At 43.0% G+C, this 19,121-nt stretch overlaps 1 pseudogene across 1 annotated transcript; it reads right to left on the bottom strand.

Moving 5' to 3' along the window:
- Positions 1–844: 844 nt before the first annotated feature.
- On the bottom strand, positions 845–18,749 carry LOC309974701 (calreticulin-like; annotated as a pseudogene). The gene is made up of 7 exons: positions 18,701–18,749; positions 15,536–15,630; positions 14,091–14,300; positions 11,765–11,869; positions 10,436–10,579; positions 6,292–6,384; positions 845–1,135 (listed from the first exon to the last, which is right to left on the bottom strand). The product of its transcript is annotated as a calreticulin-like (transcript).
- Between the last annotated feature and the right edge of the window lie 372 nt (positions 18,750–19,121).

Raw genomic sequence — 19,121 nt, 5'->3', positions numbered from 1 at the left:
GAGTTCAGATACGGGTCCCGCCCCTTACTGGTTATTTGACCCTGAGCAAGTGACTTGCCTCCTTTTAGCAGTTTCTGCATCTGTAAAAGGAAGATAATAATGGTATCCTCTACAATGGCTGTTCTGAGGATTAAATGAGCACATTGCAGTAGTTGCTCAAATTTATAGGAAAGTGCTTTGTGATCTGTAAAGAGCTATGTGAATGCATATAATAATATAGTGAGCCGATGGTACAGAAAGGATAACTATAAAACCAGCAAACCTGCAAACAAGTAATAATTAATTAAAAATTACTGCACAAAACAGCAGAGAAGCAAAAGGAGTTTCACAAAGTATCTTTGTTTATGTTAGGAGGAAGTCTGATTTTGTTTTTAAGTGCTTGATACACCTGCAAGAAGAAAACATCAAGCATCATCGCCCACAAATACAGCTATCAGAACTGCTCAGTAAATACCAAATAATACAGATTTACATCTGTAATAACATCACTGGATATACTGGAATAAGTTGAAAGTGAGGCTCAGGTTTATACAGAGGCTTTTTTACTGTCAATTATTTTATAAATACCATGATAATGGTAAGTAGTAATAGCTACTATTTGTTGACTGTCTTTTTATATCAGGCACTTTGCACACATAGCTAATTTAATCCTTACAGCAGCCTCATGAAACAGGAATTATCACTCCCTTTCCATTGACAAGAGAAGCCTCAAGAAGTGATGGGACTTTCCCAAGGTCATACAGAGCAAAGGAGATGGGATATAGAAATCCAAATTCAATGTTTATTCAGAGAGAGCAAGTAATTTTGCTCCCCAGACTTTGCCAAACCATGAACATTCTACCTTTTAAGCAACATCATTTGCCTCTGAGTAGTAACCACTTGTTACCCAGTTATAGTTCATCCTCTGATCAACATGGACTTCTACATTTTTACCCAGAAATGCTCTTTCATCATCATCTTCCTTCAGCTGCCTGTAATTTCCTGGGTCCTCAGCAGAATCCTCTTCACTTCCCTCTTCAATTCCCCAGATGTCATCTTCCCTTTCTTCCTCCTTTTCCTTTTTCTTCTTGGCCTCTTTTTCCTGTTTTCTTTTTTCCATTTCTTTGTACAGTTCTCTCCATTGCTTCTCTATGTCCTGTTTAGAGTGTGGAATTTCAAAATAATTTACAGATGATATAAACAAAGATAACTCACTTTAGAAATGTCTGGCATCTTCCCACACTCTTAAAGATTTCTGGTATGGTGTTTATTTACCTATAAATTTTCAGTATGTGTGGGGTGGAGAGAAGTGTGTGTGTGTGTGTGTGTGTGTGTGTGTGTGTGTGTAATTTGTTCATAAATAAAATTGGTTCAGATTCAACAAACATCTACTGAATGCTTACAGTATTGCTAAGCATGGTATGAGACAGTCTACACACATTATTTCTATTCCTTACAGCAGTGTATGAGGTGTTACTGCTCCCACCTTCTAGATGAGGAATACGAGATTCAGACTGATTAAATCAGTTCCCCAAGCTATATAGCTAGTGAGTGGTAGAACTAGAATTAGAAACCAGGTTTTCTGGTTCCAAGTCTGGTCCTCTTTCTGCTATATCACAGTAAAACAACCATTATGGAACTCTTTGAATTTGCTTTTGAACTGTAGCCAGTACAAGTTTGCAGTCAGAAACGGGACTTCTGAGTTCTCTAATGTGTTCATCCAGGTGCTAGAATTTGATCCTTAGAGCTGTCTTCATAAATTTTACTACTCAGAGGGGCCTTAAAGAAAGGACACAGTCCTTGGGACTTCCCTGGTGACACAGTGGTTAAGAATCCGCCTGCCAATGCAGGGGACATGGGTTCGAGCCCTAGTCCGGGAAGATCCCACATGACGTGGAGCAAATAAGCCTGTGCGCCACAACTACTGAGCTTGCGCTTTAGAGCCCACGAGCCACAACTACTGAGCCCTTGTGCCACAACTGCTGAAGCCCACGTGCCTGGACCCCATGCTCTGCAACAAGAGAAGGCGCTGCAATGAGAAGCCCACGCACCACAATGAAGGGTATCCCCCACTCGCCGCAGCTAGAGAAAGCCCACGTGCAGCAACGAAGAACCAATGCAGCCAAGAATTAAAAAAAAAAAAAAAAAAAAAGACACAGTCTAAACTCCTCTAGGGCTTTAATCCTCACCTAGAGAATCTGGTGGTCTTCTACCCAGACCTGGGGGACAAATCTAGATTGAGAACCTGCATGCCCAGTAGGATAGGGCCTTTGACAATCCTAGTGGGAGCTAGTGCTTGACATCTTGTGTTTCCCACGTTATTCCCACATTCTCTCTTTCAATCAGGCCTTCATTTTCTTATGCCTGGAAAGCACTGGCTACAGTTAATGTCTCTATTTCTTCACTTCCCTCTCGCTGCTCTACTCACTGATCTGTTCCCAACCTCCGATCCTTACCAAAACAGTTCTTGCCAAAGGCAACAAAAGACCAACTCTACCAACTCCTCAAGCCCACCTGCACCTATAACAACTTATTAAACCATTTCCTTTTCATTAGACCTCAAACAACTCATATCTTCCCTTTCCTGCTTTCTTTATTTTTATGTGATTACTCTCTTGCAAACATCCTCAACTCCTTTGCCCTTCCCTCCCTTAGTTGGGCAAATCTTCAAATCTGGTTAAATCCAACTTGCCAGGCCTGCACCTAAGCAGAGAAAATGGCTAGAGAAAATAGTAAAAACAGATTTTTCTCATTTTAAACTCATTAAAACTAAACTCAAAAATTAACTATAGTCCAATATAAAAAAAATTTTTTTAAATGCCAAGACATTTGACAGTTAAAAAAAAAAAACCAAAAACTAAACTCAAGTGAGCCCTTAATGCTAACTGATGAGCCTACTATATTTCTGTGGTTGGTTCACTCTCCTTCTCCTTTTCCCCTGGAGCAATGTTGGGCTAGCAAGACTTTCTCAGAGCTGCACTGCACTTGACTATAATTCCTACCCAATTCTCCTTTTCCTCTCTCCTTTCACAGGTGCCTATTCCTGCACCCTCTACACTTCATCTTTCCCAGGCATTATCCCCAATAAATCGCCTACATTTCTAACACCATCTTGGTGTCTGCTTCCCAGAGAATACAACTACATATACTCCCACCACCAAATCTACCCACCTGCCTGTATTTATTCTTATATAGTCATTCTTTATTCCTGTGATTATGGATAAGATATCCATATTCCTATGGAAAGCCAACCCATCTTCTTGGGCACTAGATGTCATCCACTCTCATATTCTCAAAAACAGTGTTCTAGAAATTCTCCTCTTTCTCTCCTATATTGTTTTTTCTCTTTATTGTATCATTCCCATTAACATACAAGCAGGCAGGAAGATCTACTGTATATAAAAAAAATTCTTGACCAACATTTCCCTTTACCTACCACCCTATTCTCTCTACACTTATTACAGCAAAACTCCACAAAAGACTAGCTTATACTTGCTGTCTCTAGTTTTTCTCCTTCCATTCTTTCTTGAACCCATTTTTTTCCCCTATACGTCTCACTGAAACTGCTCTTGTCAGAGTCACCAATGAACCCCATGTTATTAAATTCAGTGGTCCATTCTCAGTCCTCATCTTTCTTGATCATTCAATACAATTGATCACTCCTTTCCCCCTTAAAATACTTTCTTCACTTGGCCTACAGGATAATGTCCTGGTTCTCTTCCTACCTTGCCGGCTACCCTTTCTGTTTTGTTTGCTGGTTCCACTTTATCTCCCTGATCTCTAACTATTGGGGTGCCCCAAAGCTCATCCTCAATAACTCCATCCTTCTGGTCATTGGGTTCAAAAACCTTGGAGCCATCCCTCTTTACTCCAACCCATATTTTGTATCTAATCCATCACTCTTGTGAGTTTAACCTTCAAAATGGATCTAGAATCTGAGCATTCCTCTACCTCCACCACTACCACTCGCTTCTGCCTTTGTTCCCCTATAGTCCATTTTCATTCGTATAGACTTTTGCAATGCAGCAGCCAGAGTAACATCTTAATCTATGAGCCAGTTCATATCACTCCTTTGCTAAAAATGGCTCCAATGGCTCCCCATTTTACTCAGGGAAGTGGCCCCAACTACTCTCATTCTTTCTCACTCAGCTCTAGTCACACTGTACTTCTTACTCTTTCTTAGACAAGCAAGTTATGCTTCTACTTCAGGGACTTTGCATTTGCTATTCTCTCTATCAGAAGGCTCTTCTTCCCAAACATCTGCGTGGTTTGCTCTTTACTTCCTCCAAGTCTTTTAAATGTTGTTTACTCAACAAAGCCGCTCCTGACCAAAAAGCAAAACCCCCATGATGACAGCCCTCTCTGTTGCTTTATTGTTCTCTGTAGTTTATCTCACCATCTCATGCATATATATTTACTTCTTTATATGTTTCTTGTTGGGCTCCCCTAACTGAATGTAAGCCCCATGAGGGCAGAAACTTCTCTGTTTTATTTCACTGGTATATCTCCAACAACTACAATAGTGCTTTGAACAAGCACTCAACAAATATTTGCCAAGTGAATATATAGGTTAATAATAATAAGTACCATGTATTGAGCACTTACTATATGCCAGGAACTTAAAAGATAATTGGTATCATCATTCCCAATTTATAGATGAGGAGACTGAAGATCAGAGAGGTTAAACAACTTGACCAAGGTTGTACAGCTAGTAAGTAATGGAGCCTGGATTTGAACCTAAGCAATCTAGCTCTAAAACTCATGCTCTTGACCAATATGTAATATTTCCTCAATAAAACAATATTAGAGGACTTCCCTGGTGGCGCAGAGGTTAAGAATCTGCCTGCCAATGCAGGGAACACGGGTTCGATCCCTGGTCCAGGAAGATCCCACATGACGCAGAGCAACTAAGCCTGCGCGCCACAGCTACTGAGCCTGCACTCTAGAGTCCACGAGCCACAACTACTGAGCCCGTGTGCCACAACTATTGAAGGCCGCGCACCTAGAGCCTGTGCTCCGCAACAAGAGAAGCCACCGCAGTGAGAAGCACGTGCACTGCAACAAAGAGCAGCCCCCGCTCGCCGCAACTAGAGAAAGCCCACGCACAACGAAGACCCGACGCAGACAAAAATAAATAAAATAAAATAAATAAATTTATTTTAAAAATAACAGTATTAGATGATAACCTCAAAGTAAAAACAAAACAAAACCAGACTAAGAAGTGTAAAAAGTCTAATTTTTATTTTTTCCATGATGACTGTGTCAATGCTTCTTTGAAAATGCTAAGTATCAAAGTTCTCTCAAAAATTTCTTTTTTGGGACTTCCCTGGTGGCACAGTGGTTAAGAATCCACCTACCAATGCAGGGGACATGGGTTCGAGCTCTGGCCTGGGAAGATCCCATATGCCACAGAGCAACTAAGCCCGTGTGCCACAACTACTGAGCCTGCGTTCTAGAGCCCGCAAGCCACAACTACTGAGCCCACATGCCACAACTACTGAAACCCGCGCGCCTGGAGCCTGTGCTCCTCAACAAGAGAAGCCACTGCAATAAGAAGCCCGAGCACCGCAACGAAGAGTAGCCGCCCCGACTCTCCGCAACTAGAGAAAGCCCACGCACAGCAACGAAGACCCAACACAGCCAAAAATATAAATAAATAAATAAATAAATTTCTTTTTAATGCCTGTGCTTTGCTGGTGCTCTAACCATGAGCCTTGTCTGCCTTTTGGGTAATCAAGCATTGGCCACAAACCTGCTTGAATGGCCCAGAACCAGGAGGTCTGGATGAAGGGTGGCACCAAGAAGAAGCCATTGTCCTAAGTATCACTCCACCCGTAAAATAGTTCTAGGAGAGCAGGGAAACTGGTAAACAGCACTAACATCTTGCTTCCTTCTCCAAGTCATCCATCAGAAATGGGTTCAGTGGCTCCCTTCTAGATCACCACACTGTGAGCAGGGAGTGTGACACAGAAGGAGTGTGCATTCTAACTCAACAAGTGAAAGGCTGCATGTGACCTTGTACAGTTTATCTATACTCTATGAATCTCAATTCCTACATCTGAAAAACGGGAATAACAATACCTGTCTTGCTGGTTTGTTTTAAGGGCTTAGTGGGAAGACTTTTGGAAAGTGGTCATAGAGTCAAGTACAAGGTCGTAGATGTCCAATGAATACAAGTTCTTTACCCTGCCTCTCAGGGCCATTTAACCAGCAAATGAGACAATGACTGTGAGACTGATTTTTTAAATGCAGAGAACAGTGCACAACTGAAGAGTCAGACACCTGGAAATCCAAGGGAGGGAAAAATCTTACTTTTCTTATTCCCCAGGTCTTATTTCCAGCCTCTTCTGCAAACTCTTCATTATTTGTAAGAAGGAAATTATCAAAGATGCAGCCTGATTTCACCTGTTGAAATGAAAACAATGGGATTATTAGAACTAGGTCAAAAGGCTTTAAAAAATCAACTGGAAGCTTTGCTAAATGCAGATTCCCAGGCCACGGACCAGAGATTTTAATCAATAACTGAGGTGGAGTGAGGGAATACAAAGATGATTAAGAGCACAGAGGGTCCAGCATGCTGTACCACCTTAGCTGATCTGCTCTAGAAAGAAGTTACGTTACTGTTTCCCAAGGTTCTGTGTTCTCCAAGCCTGTGACCACTCTTTCAGAGGGTTGTGAAGAAATTTTCATCATTCTGCTAGGCTCCAAATTGCTGTCCAGTGGCTCTTGCCCCAGCTCAGATTGATAGTCTCTGCTGCCACTTATAGATGTCCTTTTTAAGGTTCTCTCCTCAATATAATGAGAAAAACTAAAAGAATACGGGGAAAAGAAAAGGTTCAACAAGAAGTGCAAGCATAATTTAGATTCTCTACCATATTTCTCTATTTTCTTAAAATAACATATTTAATATTTACAATTAAAGAAAAGGATGAATCAAGTCAACGGTATATAATAATTTCAGTGTTTATTAATGATAAAGGAACAAAATAGAAAGAGCAGCAGTCATGGAGTCAGACAGACCAGCTCAACCACATACTAGCTGTGTGACTTTGGGGAAGTTACTCAACTCCTCTGAGCCTATTCCCTCATAAGTGAAGTATTAAAACTAACTCACTTGAAGTGTTGTCATGAGCATTAGAAATAATATATGTAAAGCACAGTGTCTAGCAGATAACAGTCATTCGATAAATGATAATAGTTATTATCATAACTTTTCATTATCTGGATATGTTTCAAAAGAAGCAAAAGGAGAGTCATTCTGGATTTTTTTGCTTTAGCATTATATGTTAAATAAATCAGCAAGTTAATTGTGTGAGAGCCGTTGTGTGACCACGAGAAAGTTTGCAGCATGAGTTACCATGTGTCCTTCCTCTAGGGTTTGAAAAATGTTTCGTTTTGTTTTGCCTTTTTTAAATAAGAAAGACTTTTATTTGGCTTACATCATCCCCCCAACCCTGCCTTCAGCAGAAAAATAAATGACAAAATAGCCACTTTGAATAAAGATCATTAATTTCCTCTGAGCCATTTAAAAAATTGGTTTTAATAATTCCTTATGCAACTTTACGATTTTTTTCTTTGGGATTTTTTTTCTTTTTGTGAGTTGGGATTTATTTTTTGTTTTGTTTTTTTTCTTTTGAGCTGTCAGCAGTCTTGGTCAGGGAACTGCTCATTTTTTGGCTCTTCCATTTTTTCTACTCGCAGGAGAAATGTTTCCAATCTCCCCTGTTCTCTTTGGTGCTCACTTACCGCCATCCCCCCTACACTAAACTCCTGGCTCTGCCTCCAACTGAGAATCAGGACATGAGGGCCAGTCCCGCTTCCTACAACTCACTAGTGGAGGGACTTTGGTTTACTCATATCTCTTCTGTGCCTCCACGTTTTTATCTGGAAAATGGAAGAAAATATAATTTCCCTGCTTTCTTCTTACAGTTCTCAGGAGAAAAGAATATGTGAGAAAGAGATTTGTGAGACTGTAAAGCCTAAAAAGTTAATTCACTGAAAGTTACCTGGTTTCCTGTGATGTTCCACTTGAATCATAAAATGGAAAGAGTATAGGTTTGGGCACTTACTAGCTATGGGATCTTGACAAGTCAAGTCACCTCTCTAAGCCCTCCACTTCCTGGTCAGTAAAACGGAGATGATAAGCCCTACCCTCCAGCCCCACAGGTCTGTGACACAGACCATATGACATAAGGAATGTCAATTGCTTTGCATTATGGTTGTTAGGCTATATTCATTGCATTTTGTGTCACTACTCCTTTAAAGATCATAAGGAGTCCCAAAGCTAAGAGAAAGAATTTTCTTGTTCACTGCCATCTCCTCCTAGCCTCTGTCCTGATGAAAGAATGCAGTATCTTCTGCCTAAGGAAAAAAAAAGGAAAGAAAAGAAAAGGGACTGTGTATGGGAGTGTAGGAACAGAGAACAGGATGGGTCAGGGACTAAGCAGGAAGATTAAGCAGCTTACTAGGCTAGGACCTGATGCAGAGGGCGATGGACTCACAGAGCATCTGGAACCCCGGGTTGGCGCAGGGCAGGTGAGAGAATTCCAGCCCATCTCTATGCTGAGAGTCTCTAGGCTTTTCCAGTGAGGTGCAGGGGCCCTGTGATAAACTGGAAGTGTTGGTTTGGCTGAGTGGGTAGGGTGGAGTAGGACTTGGGAGTGCCAGACCCAACTAGAACTTAAAAGGAAAGGATGCCTGCAAGGGTGATGTCAGCGTTGTACAGAACTGTATCACAAGACAAAAAAAAAAAAAAGAGATAATGCTGGAGTTTCAGAAATGTAGTCTCTCAGGATTTGTCCCAGACCTGCTGGATCAGAATCTGCATTTTATTAAGATCTGAGTGATTCATACGCATGTTAAAGTTTGAGAAACACTCCTTCAGCATGGTTTAAATTCTCAAATAGAAAGGTTTGCCTACTTGAGGAGGAAGATAGAACTCAGAGCAATTAGTGTCAAATAATTTTTAAATTTTGTATATGAACAAAGAAACTGTTTAAAGTGTGTGCCTTAATGTTTTCAGTGGAAAAAAAAAACCCAATGCATTTTAAGGAAACAATCAGATTAGGCATATTAATATGACCACATATTTTTTCAAGATGTAGAAAGTTCCTATTATTTATTAAAAAGGGACAACTGAAAAAAAAGAGATAACAATGGGAATTTGTACAAACTGTATACACATTCTTCAGATAAAAAAGGAACAAAAGAAGGACATATGTCTCTCTTCTTCCTTCTCTCCTGAACCCCTACTATGCACATGGTAATTTACATACATCCTCTCCTTACACTTGTGTGCTGGCCTCACTGAGCCAGGAAAACAAGAAAGTCAAAATAAATAAATAAACCAAGAAAGCTTCAAATTGGGGGTGTCTGTTCAAGAGACCTTTAGCAGCCTTGAACTGTAGAAATCACTGGTCAGAGACAGAGATTTCACTGGCTGTAGAACATTCCAGGATACACCCAAGGACAAGTGGCTGCAGTTTCTAGAGGCTCTATTGTATGGTGGGTGTAATCAATAAACAAGGACTTTACGGGCTGACAGATCTTTGAATCCTGTCTCTCCCATGCACTAGCTGTGTGCTCTTGGGCACATCATGTGACATTTCTGATTCTCAATTCTCTCAAACATAATACGGGGTAATAATAAGGGATATTAATGCTCACTTCCCCTTCCTCTCCAAGGGAATTCCAAGACTATGTATTGATAGGTTGCAGTTTCCAAGAGGTCTCCTGGGTTAAAGCTTTCACTCTGAGGCAGGCACTTGAGGTGCTCTCTTTCTCCTGAGCTGGGAAAAAATTCTCGCATTTTCAACATCAGGTCTCATTGGAAGAAAACAACTCTGTGAAGGCCTGAGTACCTGAGCCCTCCTCTCTTCCTTCAAATCAGAGCCAGGAAAGGTAACTGGCAGAGAAGAGGGAGGCTAGGTCAGGATTTGTCATCATGGCTGGGACAATCAGTCCCAACATCCATCTGGGGATTTTAATATTTCAAAGATTTACCACATCTCTGATTCCCTTTTATTTCCAGAACTACCCCAAGATTTACATAGGACCGGCCTAGCAGTATAAAGTATTGGAACACTGAATCTAGCCTCAGAAAGGCCTGCATTCAAATTCCAGCTTTTCTGCTTACCAGATGTGTCTTCAGGCAAGTTAGCTAACTTTGCTGAATGTCAGTTTTCACATTTAGAAGTAGGAGATTTCATAGTGAGAGTTAAATGGCACTTGCAAAGTCTCTGAGATAGTGCTTGGTACATGGTAGAGACTCAATAAATTTTAGCTATTATAATTATTAGGATGAATATAATTAATCCCATTTTAAAGAGGAACAGTTTGAGGTTTAGAAAGGTCAAGACTCACTCAAGTTTTGTAATTTCCAGCCTGGAGCTCTTTCTACTTTGTGGAACCTTTAGAGGGACTGTTCTTCCCTGGCTCTGAGCCCAGAGAGATTTACCTGCCAAAGGTCCAGGCCAAGGACACTAATGTTATAATAGTGACAAATGGTTGGGTCGGGCTTATATTCAGGGTTGTCTATTTCTGGATGAATCCACTCCCCCTGGTAACTGAGATTGTGAATGATCCGAGGTTTACATTGTCCCTAAGCAAAGCACCAAAGAGTGAACATGGCATTAGTATTTTTCCATTCTTCTCATGCAATCAGAAAGATTAATCAATTAGGCATAAGGATTCAGAGCAGGATTCCTTGAGCTTCTCTCCCTTTCTTTGAGCTAATGCACAAGACTCTTCCAGGTTCCCCTTTCTTCTTTTTTTTTAAAGAAGATGTTGGGAGTAGGAGTTTATTAATTAATTAATTAATTTTTGCTGTGTTGGGTCTTTGTTTCTGTGCGAGGGCTTTCTCTAGTTGTGGCAAGCGGGGTCCACTCTTCATCGCAGTGCGCGGGCCTCTCACTAACGCGGCCTCTCTTGTTGCGGAGCACAGGCTCCAGACACCAGGCTCAGTAGTTGTGGCTCACGGGCCCAGCCGCTCCGCAGCATGTGGGATCCTCCCAGACCAGGGCTCGAACCCATGTCCCCTGCATTAGCAGGCAGATTCTCAACCACTGAGCCACCAGGGAAGCCCCCAGGTTCCCCCTTTTTACCCAGAGGGATATGAACAAGGTAGCAGAGACCCATTCTGAGCCTGGTCCCAGCTCTCTGCATAAGTTTGTTCATGATGTTAAGAAAATGTAGCTTCACAGGGAACCACCATCTAAGGACTCTGGACTTGGGGCCATTCTCTTCCTGGTGTGCAGTGTAGGAAACTGTGACCAAATAAAACAATGTTTGTTTCAGTCAGTATTATCTCTGGAGCACTTGATAGTTGATTCCTTTAGTTCCCTCTCATTTCTGACATGAGGTCAGGACTTAGCCCTTAAAAAGAAGTTCCCCCACCCTCCCCCAACATGCCTGGCTCATTCATGTCCTACCCTTCCCCTTTCTTTCATGTCCTACCCTTCCCCTTTCTGGACCACTTCTGAGACTTCCGGTTCCTGACCCCAGACCCATTTCCTGTTTTGATCATGTTCCTTTGACTGATTTCCACCACTCCGGACAAATCCCTTGCCTAGGGCTCCCTGGACCTCTGCCTCCCAGCATCAACCTTGACCACCTTCTCCCAGATAGGCACAGCCCTGAGAACACGGCCCAAATGAGGCTACAGTCTTATGGAGAAGGGGAAAGGAGGAAGATGACCACAGGATCTCAGAGTTTCTGTTCTGTAGATTAAAATTTACATCTCTTCTCTCTTATTTCTCATACCGATTGGCAGGAGAGACCCCCTCACCTTATACTTCAGGTTTGGTATCAGGGGCCCTTTCCACCCCCATTCATTGCCTCATTCCAGTCATCTGGCTTCCGGGTCTGGGATGTATTCGAAGTCTTCCCAGTCCTAAAACAAAATGTTCCTCCATGAGTGCAGATGGGTGGGCCGGTATGAAACTGGGGTACAGAGTACAGTAGGGTTGGACCTGGTGCCCTACCCCTGCCGCTCTCCTGTCCTCACTCCTATGAAAGCCCAGCTCAGGGCTCTGCAAACAAATCCAAAACATACAGCAGAGAAAAAGCCTTTAAGCAACTCCAGTGCCTCCTCATATTCTCTATCCTTCTGACCTTGACTACTTTAATCGCAAATAAGATGGGACTTTCCCTTATCCTGGCCCTCTCCGTTCCCCAGTTATGTGCCCCGATGGTCAGAACAAGTCTTCTAGCCTGTGTCCCTCTTCCTGAAGGCCTCTCTTAGTGACCTGCATTGTACCCCAGCATGTTCCCAGATCTGTATCAGTCCTCCCTTGTACCCCAGGTCCCTTCTATTTCCTAAGACAGAGCTCCAAGTCATGGCCTGTCCTAACGTTCATATTTCTTCTGCTCTGGAGCCTCCAAAGTTTTGCTCTATCTACCTGGCAGTTCACCTTGGTGCTGACCACTTCCCAGACTTACTAAAGGCTTTGCTGCCAAGCCCACTAGACTCACAGTCATTCAGTAGCGTGAAGTTCCCTAGTTCCTGGGATGCCTCGGCTGTTTTGTGGTTCCTGAGACATTAACAGTCAGCATCCTCTCCTGGGGGCTATGGAATTGATAGAGCCCAGCCTATCTAAGTAGTCTCCACCTTCTCCAGGTCTACTCAACAGGGAGCATAGAGGCCTGGAGCCTCTCCCCTCTCCCCCAGGCCTTGATCCAACCCTGACTACATCAGGTGCATGGTCCACACCAGGAGGGAGAGTCTATGGTTAGTCTTGCTGCCCTGAGCCTGCCTACTGGGTCTGGAAGTAAACTAGTCCCTAATTCTCCCAGGGTGCTGAAGATCCAGACACTGCTTGATCATCTGCCTTAATTCTCTGACTACACCTCCCTCCCCCTGGGTTTGGAGCCCATTGAATCTCCCTACACATGGCTGGGCCACTGCCCACCTCTCTACAGGCCTCTCCTTACAGAATGGATTCCAGTTGCTGGGTGCCATGCTGTTCCTTGCTGAACCCTGAGCATCTCCTCTGCATGAGGGTGAATCTGCTCTGACCTCAGGAGCAGCAGCCCAGCAGGTGAGGCCCTCCATGACCTGGCTCCAACAGACCATTCCAACTCATCTTCCATCACTCTCCACCTTGAACTTTATGCTCCTAAAATACTAAACTGCTGCTTTCAGTTCTTTACATAACCATGTTACTTTCCACTTGACTGATGTGCCTTCACTCCTGCTGTTCTCAGGGTCTGGAATATTTTTCCTCCAACTCAATTTCCCTTGCTGTAATGAATGTACTGTTTGACATTCAGTACATGATTAACACATAAATGCCATGTATTAAGAACTTATTATGTACCAGGCATTAAATTATGTATATTAGCTCATTTAATTATCACAACAACCTTCACATATAGGTATTATAATAATCCCTGTTTGTGAAATTTCACAGCAGTTATATTCCTTGCCCAAGGTCTAACTGCTTATAGGTGGGGTTTCGCAGTTAGTAAATGGTGGAGCTTGGATACAAACCATATCTGTCTGACACCAAAGTCTATTTTTCCAATCCCTAGGTTAACCAAATCACTGAAGCATGCCTCCTCCTTCCCAGAACACCACCTGCACCCCAACTCAGCCTGAGTTAGGAGCCTGTTTGGGGCTCCCACAGGATTTGGCTTTCCTGACTCTTACCATTAATTACACAGTGTGACCTGCGTCTATGTACTTGTCTGTATCCCTCACTGGATTCTGAGTCCCAGGAGGATTCTCAGTCCCTGGATTGTTCTATTCATAGCTGTATCCAGTACAGCTTTCCAGTGAATGATAATGAATCAGTGAGTATGTTCCGCATGTTTCCCATATCAATAACTTTGGAATCAAAGAGATTCAGGTTCCAATGTATGTGTGCCTGGGCAAGTCACTTCATTTTTAAGCATCACTTTCCTTGTCCTTATAGAGGCTGCTAGCAGGGGCAGTAAATCCTCAATAAACGTGAGGTGCTTCCCTCTTCCCTCCATGCCTCTCTGGATACCAATATTTAGCTGGACACCTCCTTGAGGGAAAGATGCTCCCCGTTTCTGCTCCATTGTTCCTAGCTTCCTTTGCCCATCCCCACAGCTAAGATCCCCTCCTGCTTCCCATCGAAACACCTCACCTCAGGTTTCTTATCTTCAGGATCCTCTGTTTGTAGGCGTTCATCCCATTTCCTTGGTTTCTGGGTATAGGGGGCTTTTATCTTCCTGGGAGGCAAGAAGTCCCAGTCGTCCTCCAGGTCCCCAGCTGCTACTTGCTGGTTGTCAATTTTGACCTCATAAGTAGCATTGGGGCGAATGATCAGAGTGTACAGGTGAGTGTCTTTATTGATCTAGAAAGGGAACGAGGAATATTTCAGTCCCCTGTTGGACCTCAAGCATTAAAATCACCATCTAAAACAGGCCCTCAGTTCCTGAATGCCACTTCCCACATAGTCACAAACACACTTTACCACATCCCTCATCCCATTTCTCTGGTTAACCCAAAAGAGACTTTGGGTCTCATTCTCCTGAGTACACACTCCTCTGGTCTCACCTAGTTCCCATCCTTCCCTTCATCACAGCTCTGGTCATTCTTTGATCTTGTCTGTTTTTCTGTCTGTCCCACTAGACTCTGAGCTTCTCAACTGCAGGGGTCATTTCTGACTCATCTGTTGTATCTGCAGGTCCCAGCACAATGCCTACCCTGAGCGGGATCCCAGGGAGTCCCTGTATGCACAGTCCTGCTAGGGAAGGACTTTGCCCCAAACACAAGTTGTCCAATGACCCAGGACCTAGGGTCTCCTCTAGACTCAGTCTCTGCCTCTCCCCTGTGCTCTACTTGTGCCAAACTTCTTGCGGTGCTACTCTTTCTCAAGTCTCCTTGACTTTTCTCATGTGATTACCTCTTCTAGTAGCTCAATCCTCCCTAAAATTGTCACCTTCCTTTACAAGACCAATTCATGCTCATCATTCAAAACTCAGCACAGTAGAAACCTTCTTTGTGCTTCTCTGAAGCATTTCCTAAGGCACCAGTTTGGGGTCTCCTCTGTGCTCTCACAGACCCCAATCAGACTAGGTAGTCATTCTCCTTTGCTTGACTCTTACCTTTACTGGACTCTGAGTTTTGAGAGATTAGAAGCCATGCCTGGCTCACTCTATCCCCAGCCCAAGGCCCAGCACAGAGATGGCATTCAGTGATTTCCTGTTGAGTGGCTGATGAAATCCAGCTATTATCCTCCAGCCAACCTAGATCTCTCTAACCCTGATGTTACTAAGGTAAACTCACCACCCATTTCTAAGTCCAGCACTCCCCACCTCCCCCGTCTCTTCCAATATCTAGCAGTGGGGAAGTGGGCCATGGCAAGCATTGTTCCAAGAGATAAGCTTACATGACTTCCTAGGCTTTCAGACCAACTGCTCCTATGTGAAATCCTGTAATTTACAGCACTTCTCTGGGTCTATTTTCTAATCTGCAAAATGGAGATGATAGTACTTAATTTACAGGGGTGTTGTAAGGATTAAATGAGATAACAAATGCAAAATGGTTATCCTTCCCCCTAGGCTGAAGACCAGCCCTCACACTCACCCTGGGCTTGATGGTCTTGTTGTTCTCATGGTATCTCCCTTGATAATGAGGGATGACTTGTACTTTGTTGTTGCCAAAGCCACAGATGTCAGGGCCTGGAAATTAAATCCCAATACATGAATTTACATCACTTTTAGGCAGTTTGCCTGTTTTGTGGCTAAGACAGACATAGCAGGAAAGAGACAGCACACACAAATTTAGGATTATTTGAGGATAATTTAATAAAGGGACTATTTTAATTCTTTGTTTTGTTTCGGGTTTTTTCTGTTTTTGTTCTTTGTTTGTTTGTTTTTGTTTTTGTTTTTGGCCACACCATGAGGCATTCGAGATCTTAGTTCCCCAATGAGGGATCGAACCTGTGTAAAGGGACTGTTATAAATGGTGGGGGCAGGACATTGAGAAAATATAAGGAATAATGCTATGCTCCAGGCTATTCCCACTCCTAAGCTTGAAGGGGCTAGGAGAAGGGGCAGTTACCAAAGCCCAGAAAAAAAAGGAGTTCAGTAGAGAGGGCAGCCAGGAGATAAGCCGTGACCTTCAGTCAAGGGACACAACTCTCCTCCCTCCCTGTGATCTTCTGCCAGGATTCCATTGACCAAACCCAACTGGAAGCCCCTCCTGTGCCGGGCACTTAATACCACGTCATTTAATTCTCACAAGGAGGTATTACTATCTCCACTTTTAGTTGGGAAAATTGTGGCCCAGAAAAGTTAAGCAACTTGCAGAAGTTCAAACAGCTAATAAGTCGCATTGCTGGGCTTTAAACCCAAGCCTAACTAGAAACAGAGCCTGGGGCTCTTCCTGCTTTGTGAAAGCTTTAGAGGAAACTGTTGATTTGTGAGTCCAGAGAGCTTAACCTGGAAAAGGCCCAAGAATAGGGGTTTTTTTAAAAATATAAATTTAGTTATTTATTTATTTTTATTTATTTTTGGCTGCATTGGGTCGTCGTTGCTGCACGCGGGCTTTCTCTAGTTGCAGCGACGGGGGCTACTCTTCATTGCAGTGCGCCGGCTTCTCACTGTGGTGGCTTCTCTTGTTGCAGACCATGGGTTCTAGGCACATGGGCTTAAGTAGTTGTGGCACATGGGCTCAGTAGTGTGGCTCGCTGGCTCTAGAGCGCAGGCTCAGTAGTTGTGGCACACGGGCTTAGTTGCTCTGAGGCATGTGGGATCTTCCCAGACAGGGGCTCAGACCTGTGTCCCCTGCATTGGCCTGTGGATTCTTAACCACCGTGCCACCAGGAAGGTCTCACCAAGAATAGGTTTTAACCTAGTTTTTCTACCTAATTTCCCATGCTATTGCTCTCTGACTATCCTAAATATGTTCCTGCATGCACCACACACACACACACACACACACACACACACACACACACACACACACACTCAGTGTGCTTTAGCTACACTGGTCTCATCGTTTTCCTACTTGCATTTGAATTTCGTGTCTCTGAGCTTTTGTACACACAGTTTCCTATGCCCAAATTACATTTCCTCTCTCTCCTTTTCTGCTTATTAAAATCTAACTCATTCTTCAAAGAATAATTAATACCTTCTCCAAAATGCCCCCAGGTGGACATGTCATCTTTTGTGATCTCATAACTCCTCATCAATACCTTTTTAAAAATATGTCTTCATTCTGCCTTTTAAAAAATGATTCATATGCCTGTGCCCACACCAAGCAGAAGGCAAAAGGGTAGAGTAGAAAAAGCCCAGGCTTTACAGCCAGACAGACTGGGTTCAAAATCTGACTTCCGACTTGCTCATCTTGGGCAAATTTCTTGCCTTTGTTTTCTCATCTGTAAAATGGAGATGATAATAGCCCAAACTTGTTGGGTTGTTTGAGCATCAAGTAAACAATATTCATTTGAAAGGGAAAAAAAATCACATTTAAAAAATCCTATTTCCAATTTCCCTACTACAACTACCATGTACATTACAGATATAAGCGCCTTGTGAGAAGTGTAGATTCTGAAAAAAATAGAGATGGGCAGACTCATGTTTTAGACCCCCATAGTGCTTTATTGGTCTACCTAAGAAAGGGATTGAAAAATAAGAAAGAGGGTTTCCATGGTGACGCAGTGGTTGAGGGTCCCCCTGCCGATGCAGGGGACACGGGTTCGTGCCCTGGTCTGGGAGGATCCCACATGCCATGGAGCGGCTGGGCCCGTGGGCCATGGCTGCTGAGCCTGCGCGCCTGGAGCCTGTGCTCCGCAGCGGGAGAGGCCACACCAGTGAGAGGCCCGCGTATCGCAAAAAAAAAAGAAAAATAAGAAAGAGGTTGAAAGATAAGAAAGAGAGTTGAGGGAGAAGGGATTCAGACAGAAAAAGGATGAAGAGGAGGATTTTGGCGAGGGCAAGAGAGAGATCTGGAGCTCCCTGGGAAAAGAAAAAATATCTAGAGAGAATTTTAAGGAAATGTTGGTTTATGATGTGTAGTTTAACCCTTTCCTCTGAATTTGCAAAAACCTTCAGTAAAATCCACATTCTTCACCAATGATTTGGGAGTTGGATTAGTTGCCGTTGTTTCTTGTTTTTTTAAATATCAACCACGTTGAAACTGAGCTAAGTAAGAGCTGGACTGCCCCAAGGAGGGCCAGTATACTGAGGTTACAGATGCAACACTGGATGCACTACAGATGTTGGATAAAGGTGATTTCCCTAACCTTCTGTGCCTTTCTCTCCCTGAGGGCAGGAACCTCCTTCAGAGCACAAAGCCTTATTGTAATAGGTACATTTGAGGGTATCTACACAGTTTCTGATCCCTTTCTCTTTCTCTTAGAAATGGAAAGTGTCTCTCTGTACTGTAGCCTTGTTAATACCATGTGACTCTTCACCTCTATATTAACATTTAGGTTTAGAGTTGCTTTTCTCAGGTCTTCTAAGAGTCTTACCACAGAGGGAGGTGGAGCTATCACATTAGAAATTTCCTGTTCCAAAGAATATGAAAAAGTATGTGTATGTTAGTATGTGTATGTGTGTATAAAAACTGTATATATATAACTGAATCATTTTGCTGTACAACAGAAATTAACACATGGTAAATCAACTATACTTCAATACAATAAATTTTTAAAAAAATAAATTTCCATCTGAGCCTTTTCTACAACTACAGTGGCTCTCATTAAGACCTCACAGGGCTGACAGCGACTGCTATCAGAGAGCTTACCAAACATGATGTAATACTCGGATTCTGAATGCATATCCTCCTGGTTCAGGGTGTCAGGAAAGAGTTTCACGAACCCACCACCGCAATGGATGCCTTGCTTGTGTTTTACTGAAAACTGAACCACCAAGCTCTCGTTCTCATTGCTGAATGGCTTCTTGAACCTGGTGGAGAGGGGCATAAAACTTGGCATCTTTACTGGTCTAGAGACCTGAGAGCAGAGAGCACAGAATCTCTAGATTTAAATACCCTAAGAGCAGTCAGAGAAACCTAGCACTTGGTCTCCCCAATCTCTGCTACATTCTTACCTACTGCATGCCGTCCTGGTGACGTCCTGGATGCTTTACACACATAATCTTATTCAAGCCTCAGAACAACCCTGCAAAATTGGTACTATCTTCACTTTTACAAATTAGGAGTCTGA

This window comes from Leucopleurus acutus (genome assembly GCF_964270905.1).
Source record: "Leucopleurus acutus genome assembly, chromosome: 2".
Classification (NCBI taxonomy): domain Eukaryota; kingdom Metazoa; phylum Chordata; class Mammalia; order Artiodactyla; family Delphinidae; genus Leucopleurus; species Leucopleurus acutus.
This window is presented reverse-complemented; position numbering and strand designations above follow the sequence as displayed.